Below are 10084 nucleotides of genomic sequence, written 5' to 3' on the forward strand. Positions count from 1 at the left end.
CTCCAAAATACAGGAGAGAACTGCAGATTTCCATCGCTGTCACTGGACGATCTTATTTACATCTTGCCATCATAGACGTAAGGAGGAGAGCTCCCATCTGCTGGGAGGAGAGCTCCCATCTGCTGGGAGCACACTGCTAAGATTTGGCTGTGTAATATCATAGACCCAACAGTTACCTGGCCCTCTGCTTAGTAAAATTTGAATAATTACTTTAACTAGCATTTCTAGGCTGGACCTTTTGGTAAGCAGTGTCTGTAGTCTGTCACAGACGACCATAATAGACCCAATGATCCATGTGTTCTGTTGTAAAAGGATTTATTATTCCACTTTATGTCATGAGTGCTGCTATGCCTGTACTTCATCAGCCATCCTGCTTAGCTTTTTTCCAGATGTGTACATATGCAGTCCTAAGCTCTTGTACCTGGTAGAAGGAAGATTGGTTTCACAGGGGAGTTCGAAGGCACAACAGGTAGGTGTTTGTAGTTCTGCACTGTTTGTCTGGCAGCTTTGTTAGTTTAGCAAACTGATGTTGGCACACCCAGAGTTTCGGCAGTTATGTGGCATTCAGGTCTGTGAAAGACCGCCCAGTCCTTCTGGCACCGCCTACCTGCCTAATAGAGCCATTAAATTATGTCAGATGCATAGGAATCAAAATATTGATCATTTTCAATAGATCGCATCATTGTTGGGCACAGTTATGAATGGTTTGTATTTCATGAGCAGCTGTGGCACTTACACAAAGTACTAGTTTCAGTTTGCTGACGTTCTTGAGAAATCACTAGAATTAAGTAAATATCTGTGGGTAGCACTTCTACATAACTACCTCCTTGTTCCTTTTGGTATTTATGCACACATGTAATGCTTGTGCAGCTACTTAAAAAGACAAGCTTTTTTTTTTTTTTTTTTTGCATGTTTACACAGCAACAAATTGGCTGTAGACAAGTTCCTGACAAAGTCTTGGCCTAGGAAGAAGGAAGTGAAGGTGAAGACGAATCACAATTACTTGAGTGATTGTGAACTACAAAACCTTTGTCCAGTGAGAAATGCTGCTCTTCCAGTACAACAAGTGTTTTGATTAAATGGGAACCAAAATAGGCAGAATGATTAAATTGACATGCAAGTCCTTTAGAAGGAAAAGTATGCCAGGAATTTTCTCAAAACTGGAATAGAGATCCTGTGCTTGCTGCCCCTCTCCTTTTCTGTCTCTTTCTCATTCTTTCTCTCAGCGAAGATCTTGATGTGCTTTTACAGTCCACTTGTTTTATGCAGACACATTTCAAACCTTCAAATGGAGGACGGGAGACTCGGGTTCCCTTTCCTCTTACCCATTCCTTCCAGTCAGCCTCTTATTTGGAAGGCATGTGAAAAATGACGGTCACTGGAACAGTCTTTGAAGTACACATGTAGCTGTAAATGTATTAGCAGTTGGTTAGAGGAATGGCCTGGCAGGTGTCTGGTATGTGGTGCCCACAAGTCTGTCTGCATTTTTAACTAGGACATGGTGGATTTATTTATATTTCCTTTTTTTTTTTAAGTTTAAGGTAAATTAAGGTTGTTTCTTCTTCTTCTTTCCTGTGGTTAATGAGATGTGACACACCAGAGGCAGAACATATGCATGCTTACATTGCTTTTTGTTTTTATTGTTAGTGGAAGCTAACAACTGGTTTCTGAGTTCTAGATGTGCACTGCTGTCACTCACTGTGCAATGCTGCAATCTAAAACTACAGAGCTACAAACTGCTGGTATTGAAATGTCAGTATCGGTTTGATTTGGACTGGAGCTAAAATCTGCTCTGGACTGGACACGAGCAGCATCGTCATGAACTTCAGATAATTCCTTATTTATCTTGTACTGATCCTTGGTGCAGCGCCTCAGTTTATCCATTGTTTGAAATGAACCATTTTAGCTATGGCAACTCGGATACTGTAGTAACACCTTAAGTCAGCCGGCTAAAGTTGGATAAATGGTATTTTAGTGTGTAAATTCTGAATCAGCCCATGTTTCAGTTAAACTTATACTTGCAGCAATGTATTCTCAAGATGTAAAAACGATTTGGTACATTTTATTTATTTCTGCCACAACTCAAGAATCATTATAATTAAGCAAGTTAATTAAGAAAGGATTAGCAGCCTTGTCTTCGGTGCATTTTATGTGCACCTGCAAAGGCAATGCACCTGTTCACTTTAGGATCTACTGTACTCTCCCTTTAACGGTCTACCTAACTGCATTCAATCAGAACAAGTTACAGGGAAACATCTGGATATTTCAGTTGGGAAGTTATATTGGTCAATGTTAGCCATTTGTCACTATATTAGTATTGACATTTATAATGACTGTAGGGCTGTAAGTAAAGATTATTTCGATCGTTTCCTGTGGGCAAACCTCCTGTTTTAGGCTCAATTCTGCCCACCTGTGAATATCGCCCTGTTGTCTCGTCCCACAGCAAATTACAATAATTACCCAGGAAATGTATGAATTTGAAAATATCAAATGTATTTTTAACATTGCTCAATAGGACCATCAGAATAAAAAATTTAATGTAAAAACATATTAAGTAATATTAGGTAAGTGCTAGAATTGTTTTAAATGAGAAAATAATGTGCAAATAGGAAACTTAAAAATGGCTTCTGTCCATAAGTTCAACTAAAGCTCCAAATTAAACCCCAAAGATTTTTATTTAATTTTTTCCCCAGTCGAAAATAATAAGTTTATAGATGATTCAGTTCATGAATTCACGATTACAGTGAACGTCCTCTGGAGTGAGGCTTGCTCTCATCTTTCAGATGATGCTCCTAGCTTCTGATAACCATGCTAAAGATGCTCACTGTCATGACTTTATCCGTTTGAGAGGTGCAAGAGTCTCTTTTCAGGACAAACTCACTGATATGCCTACTGGTTAAACAGAACAAAACAGAATTGGAATAGATGTAGCATTCAGTATATATTAGTCCCACCCAGATTAACTACCTAATATTAACTAGAAAACAGTGTAGCTACTTCTGTTTAATTTTTTACTGTTACATTTCAGCTAACGAAACTGAAATGGTGTTAGCTTAGCAAGCATCACCCTGAGACGTTTGACAGGTAAGCTAACATAAACATTACTGTACAAATGCAAACATTAACATTGCTGTTCAAACATTACCGTACAAACACAAACATTACTATACTAACATTAACATAAACAAGATATCAACGCGACGCACTTACTCCCTAAAAGTGATCCATTGAGAATTGATGTCACAACAATAAAATTCTGCATAATTATAGTCAACGCCATCGACTGTGTCGAAGAATCGTTGCAGCCCTGGAGACTTTTTTTTTTATTTTATTTTTAAGTAAAGATGGGATAAACGTCCCTCAGTATATGAGTGATGTTGAATAGTTTGTTCACCAGTGAGTACTCTGTGCGGCCATGATGTAAGAAACTCTCCTAGTTTGTCCAGATTAAAGCTTGGTGTATGGTTGAAATGTTGTGAATGAAGTTGTGGGTGTTTTCAGTCTTGAACACTCTCAGTCACTTTAAATGAGGTGATGTCATGTGCTGCCCAACTGAATTGTGTATCTGTTGCTCTGCTTTGCGCTGCCAAGTTCAACTTTGCAAGCACCGATGCACGAGTCAGCCAGTCAAATTTTGTTTTATTCATATTGCTTCAGCATGGCTGCTACCACATTATAAAAAATATCCTGAGAACAGTGTTGGTGTCTGCGCAGTTTAATGTCAAACTGAAGATGATCAATGAGTAATCTGACTGTTTACGGTGTACAGGCATTAAGCTGGCTAATGCTAACTGTTAATTGTGTTAAATGTAATGAATGAATGTTGTCAGTGTGATGATCGCACCAACAGTGATCCCCGACCACTGTCGAGCATTGAAGCAATATCTGTGTGAATCTTGCCTAAGAGGTATGGGGTAACAAAATATAAATTCTCAAGTAAATGTCAGTACTTTTTGCTTTTGTATTTTAATGAATGGTTATCTTAACTAGACTGCCTTCTGACTCTACAGGAGGAAAAAGCCAAAACATGGCTGCACTGGTCAACAGGTTAGGTTCTTAAATTCCTTCAAGGTGAATACGGCCACTTGACAGTTACTCATTCAGTTCCTGTACAGTAACTACAGCCTCCAGCGTTTTAGTCTTTCCCAACACTGAGCTTAAGTGGATATAGCTTCCTTTTTGATGTGCTCGAAGAAATTTTAAGGAATCATTTACTCTGCACGCACTTGGCACATCTTGTCTTTTTGACTAAATGCAAAGCTGTTAGTTAATGCAAGGTAAAAACTTGCATTCAACCAAGTAAGATGGATCAGTAGCTACTCCACCCCCCACCTCTCTCATGTTCTTTGTGAGTTAATGGTTATTTGGCTAAATGACTAATACCTTGGTTAGAGCATGTTGTTGGCAGAGTGAGATGGTTCTGCTTCAGTAAACGATAAAAAGTGAGTTACTGGGCTTTTCCACTCTGGTTTTGCTGTGTTGGGGGTTTCAAAATTGTTAAAGGTCACCAGTGCATTCATTTTTGCATACAAAACCTTTACTTTTGGACCTTAAAATATAGCAAGTCAAATTTTGCAGAAAGCAGAACAGAGGGCCACTTGCAAATACAGAATCTTATAGTCTCTACACAGTTTTCCTGCTGAAGTCTACTTCTTATCTGTTTAATAACTCAAATTCTAAGGATGCACTGCCTGTAAAAGTACAGATGTGGATCAAGTGTTTTTTGTATTTTGTTTCACATTTTGTCATTTAAAAAAAACAACGAAGTCTTCATGAAAAAGTGCACGGGTAGGTCTTTCATAGGGCTGGGCCATATCATACCGTTCACGGTAATACCGGTATAATGTTGGGCAACGATAAGAAAATGAAATATCGCGATAGAATATGGGTAAAATGCGCAGTGCCTTTGTTTTCATACGCACGGAGAATAAAAAGGGCAAAAGCGGATCGTTGAATGAAACGGATGAACCAGAATTGGTTTGTAAAAATGCTGCAACTTCAGTGGTGTGGAACTGGTTTGGCTTTCGTCTGTCAGATACACAACAAAGCACTATTTTTGGTAGAGCATGCTAGTGGGCCGTCGTTATTACCGTGTTTTTTGGAAAATACGGCACACTTAAAATCAATCCTTTGATTTTTTTTTTTTCTGAAAATCGACAGTGCCCCGTATAATCCAGTGTAGGGATGAGAATTTCACGATTCCGATTCCATTTTCGATTCTGTTTAACGATTCGATTCTCTTATCGATTCTTTTTAAAAAAGGAGAACACTAAGGTCGATTAGCTTAGAACTTTGTTTTATATCTTCTCTTTGAACAAGAGAGAAATTTAGGAGTAACAGGCCTTACAAACCCAACAGTGAGATCTTAAGAGATCCACAGCCTACGGCTCTTCAATGGGGTGTCACAGGGTCCCCAGGAAAAAAAAATTGTAAATGTAAAATAATACAATAAATATTCTTCTGTAGCAATAAGTATAACATAAATTATTCTGTAGCAATTACACAAGAATATCCAGTAATGTCCCTGCCTACAATTAAACCCATTCACTTACCGAAAATCGGGGGCATCTGCTGTGGCAAATGGGTGCAAGCCTTTTTACCACAAACTTGGTCACTGCTCGGTGACATTCGTCTATCCTGGCCTGAAAGGAGATGCTAGGTTTTGTAATAAGGCAGATCTCGCTAACATAATATGCACTGTTAGTTGATTATTTGCCTGCCGCATTAACGGGAGAGGACGTGCAAACGTTACCGCTGCTGCTGGGTTGAGATTCACGAGTCCGGAGCGGAATTTAAAGCACGACATTCATTTAAGGTCATCGTGTGTTATGTGAGCAAATGCTTTTGCATATTCGTAGTGTTTCCTCCCTTAAATGAAATATCTACTTTGCAAGTATTGCAAGTTGCCCTGTTGTCATCCGTTCTCGTAAAGTATAACCAAACTTTTGAGTTTGAGCCGCTTAGGCGCAGTGTTTCCTGCCAGGTAAATGATGCTCCGCAACGTGGTGACGTCATTCGGGGCGACTGGAATCGATAAGGGAATCTTTTGCAAAAATGGCAAACAATTCCAAGGAATTGAAACAGTGGGAACCGGTTCTCAACAAGAACCGGGTTTCGATACCCGCGTACCTGGAGTCCAGTGTTTTAACCGATGCATGAAACTATACATTTTTAGACATAAGTTGTAACGGCCGCCGTTTTCTTTGTGAGTATTTATTACACGGTGTGCTGCAGGGAAAAGCCTGTTCTAATGTTTCAGTATAAGGTTTATTTTTTAGCACCTGGTGGCTCTTTTTTTGCTTCTCATCCGTAAACACTCTGCATACTCTTTCATGTGATTCAGTTTATTTTGAAAAGTCTCAACAGGATCTTGAGCTTTATTGTGAAAGGTTTATGTGGAAAATAAACAAGCGGACACGCCTTGGTTTTACAGTCGTTGTTGCTAACGACAACGCATAAAAACAGGCGCTTGTCCGTCCGTAGTGTGGTTATATTAAATATAAGAGAAAGAGAGAACTTTAAGAAATTAATATAGCCACTACAGTGACCATCAAAACAATGAAAAAATATTGCCGTAAACAGTTTATTTTGTGACACCACGAAACAAACGATAGCATAAAATGAAACGATAGACGTTTTTATATCGTCATTCGATATATATCATTATATCGAAAAGCCGTAGCCTTCAGTAAAATGGGTACAACCAAATTCTTTGGTCAGTTCAGTGTAATTATAATACAAAATTAAAATATTACAGCTGTACTCTGCCATTTTTATATTTATATATATATATATATATATATATATATATATATATATATATATATATATATATATATATATATATATATATATGTATATGTATATGTATATGTATATGTATATGTATATGTATATGTATATGTATATGTATATATATATATATATATATATATATATATGTATATGTATGTATATGTATGTGTATGTATATGTATATGTATGTATATGTATATGTATGTATATATGTATGTATATATATATGTATGTATATATATATGTATGTATATATATATGTATGTATATGTATATGTATGTATATATATATGTATGTATATATATATGTATGTATATATATGTATGTATATATATGTATGTATATATATATGTATATATATATATGTGTATATGTATATATATGTGTATATGTATATATATGTGTATATGTATATGTATATATATATATATATATGTATATATATATATATATATATATGTATATGTATATGTGTATATATATATGTATATGTATATGTATATATATATATATGTATATATATATATATGTATATATGTATATGTGTATATGTATATATGTATATGTGTATATATATGTATATATATGTATATATATGTATATATATGTATGTATATATATGTATATATATGTATATATATATATGTGTATATATATATATGTATGTATGTATATATATGTGCACGCACGCTTCTGTATAGACTTTCAATAATTTGAACCCCACAAATTTAGATAGAGATGCATTTATTAAAAAAAAAAAACAAAAAAAAAAAGTGAACTAGTGACTCAATGAAGTGAGGCTCGTCTGAATCCAATGTGACTTGACCTCAAATCTGACGTGGTAGTTAAGTGTAGCTGGGAAAGTGCCGTCTGAGAGAAATGTATATGGACAGAATTGGTAACGAGGATGAGCTACGATAATCCGACATTTCGACTGTGCTTGCTGGCAGATTTCCTGCAGAATTCCTCTTCTTTTCTACACTGTCCTCATCTTTTGAGCCTTGGGCTGTGTCCATTGGTGTGTTATGTTCAGTAAAGATACTCAACATTTTCGTCATTTTGTCACTGATCTCAGTCGCGCCCGTAACGTGCTGGTGTGTATGGTGGCAGTAGGCCAGACATTAGCACGTGACCTGCTAGCTCTCCCTCATATGCTCTGTGCGAGAACCTAACCCAACGTGGCTCCAGCTATAATCCAACCACACGATTGGTTTGGCACAACGCTACTGTTGTCATTTGGTTTTCATGGTGTCTGTCAAAATATGGATGGTGTGAGCTCTATTGACTCACACCGTCTCATTTCTAATGAGAAGTTATTTGCACCAATTATCTTTTTCATTTCGTTGCTAAGCCCTAGCTGTAAGATTAGAAAAAAATGTTTTAAAGTTGCATGTTTGACTGGGCTCTCTGAGTACACACTGAAGCCTATCAGCTGCTGTTTTCAGCCGTGTATTTAGAGGTCCAGTGTAGGAGTTGCCATGGGAACTAGCATTACCCCTCAGGAGTAGCTCCAGTGAGTGTACAGTTGCTTGTCCGTGAGAAACGCTTCGGCTGGGTTTTCCAGTTAAGCGGGAGAACAGTAGGAACTGTTGAATTAAGCTGATCATGCCTGCAAGACATGCCTCTCTCCTCTGGCTGTTTGAGAAAGGCAAATACACTGGAATACACACACATCAAATTCATAGGATAGCTGCACCTTTTCTCAGCCTTTGTTTTTAAACTTACCGTATTGCTGAAGCCAAGGAGGTAAGAAAAAAAAATGTGTACAGTACTGTCCCTCACAACCCACCAACACACTTCCCTTCTGTTCAACTCTTGAGTCAGTAGGAGAGTGAACTCTCCAGGGCTGTCTTAACAATTGCTATTTATGTCCCTCTCTCAAAGACTTACTCTGTCTGAAGGGGAAACTCCAATGTTGCCTGACCTGTTTTCTGCAGTGAAAGATCCTGTCTGGTTAGAGGGCAGGCAGTGCTCAGGGCACTCCTTCACTGTACGCGCAACTGTGCTCTTCATTCAGCGAGAGCAAAACTTGTCTCCCGGCATCCTTGGAAGGCATTTCAGCTACTATGTCTTGGGAATACGAGCTGTGCTTCAAAACGCAAAGTGCTTTCCATTATCTAATCAGCAACTACAGTTATGATTCAACATTGTAGCTGTAAATATCAATGTAGGCCTTTACACACAGCCTGCCTTCAGCCACTTGTGCTGAATGGTAGTGTAATTGTTTTTAAGTTCTACTTTGACCCCATATTGAAATATTTTAACAGCTATCAAACTTTCTATTTGATCTTGTCATTTATGGCTTTAAGTTGAATGTTTTATTAAACTAACAGTATTCCGATACCGTGAAAATAAAGGTCATCTTACAGCCTGCTCTCTTGAGCTTTCCTTTACAGAAATCTGTAAATGAACTATAATGACGTATGCTCAGAAATGTACAATTTATCTTATAGCTGAAGCCCTTTGGAATAGGAGGATAAAGACGGACCATGCAGTGTCGCGATTTGTGCACATTGTAACTGTAACAACATCTGGTTAAGCAGACTTGTGGACAAACCTTTAATATTAAAATTCTACAAGCTAAAGACTTTGTTAATACATGCTATCAGTTGCAGCTTTATTTGAGATAAGTAAAGCAAAATGAGACTGAAAGGTAGAGACCTGATAGAGCGTGTGTAGCTAAAACTGCAGTGACTCAGACTTGAGTGCTGGGAGAAGTGAGATGGAGAGATGAGCGGTGGAGATCTCGATCAGGGTTGTAGAGGGAGAAAATAGATGGTGGAATGGGGGTGGAAGAGACGAGTGCTCTGGGGAAAGCGCTGCATGGTAATACTGGAGGGTTAGTTTCGGTTAGGCTGCTAACTGCCTTGTCTTTTTAAATCTTACTCTTTGGGTTATGTCCGCAGCATACAAACCCTGATGCTTTCAGTCTGACTCCAAGCCCAGACTGGTAGTTTGCTCACAGAATATGTCCATATAAAGATACAGAACCTGCTGTGGACAGTCTTGTGGGGAAGTTAAAGTGTGTGTAAGTGAGAGAGGGGGATCTGTGGGGTTATGTGTAGTTCCTTCTCTGCATGTGCAAGCAGGTTTTCTTGTCTGTGACTTGGTCTTTTTGTGTGTTTATGCACGTGTGCATATGCATGATGAGTGTGATACAAAATTGGAGAAGTGAACTCGGTGTACCCAGCTCTTTGTTGAGCTGAGGTGAGCCATGCAGCCCTCGTGTGGTCAGTCGGGCCTTTTCGGTAACCACTGCCAAAACAACCATTGCACTGCATTGTTACA

The 10084-nt window shown here is 38.0% G+C and overlaps 1 protein-coding gene across 3 annotated transcripts in view; it reads left to right on the top strand.

Moving 5' to 3' along the window:
- The window catches only part of LOC134620510 (guanine nucleotide-binding protein subunit alpha-11), a 38886-nt gene that overhangs the window by 10222 nt on the left and 18580 nt on the right, over nucleotides 1–10084 (top strand). The window lies entirely within an intron of this gene.

This window comes from Pelmatolapia mariae, linkage group LG23 (genome assembly GCF_036321145.2).
Source record: "Pelmatolapia mariae isolate MD_Pm_ZW linkage group LG23, Pm_UMD_F_2, whole genome shotgun sequence".
Lineage (NCBI taxonomy): Eukaryota > Metazoa > Chordata > Actinopteri > Cichliformes > Cichlidae > Pelmatolapia > Pelmatolapia mariae.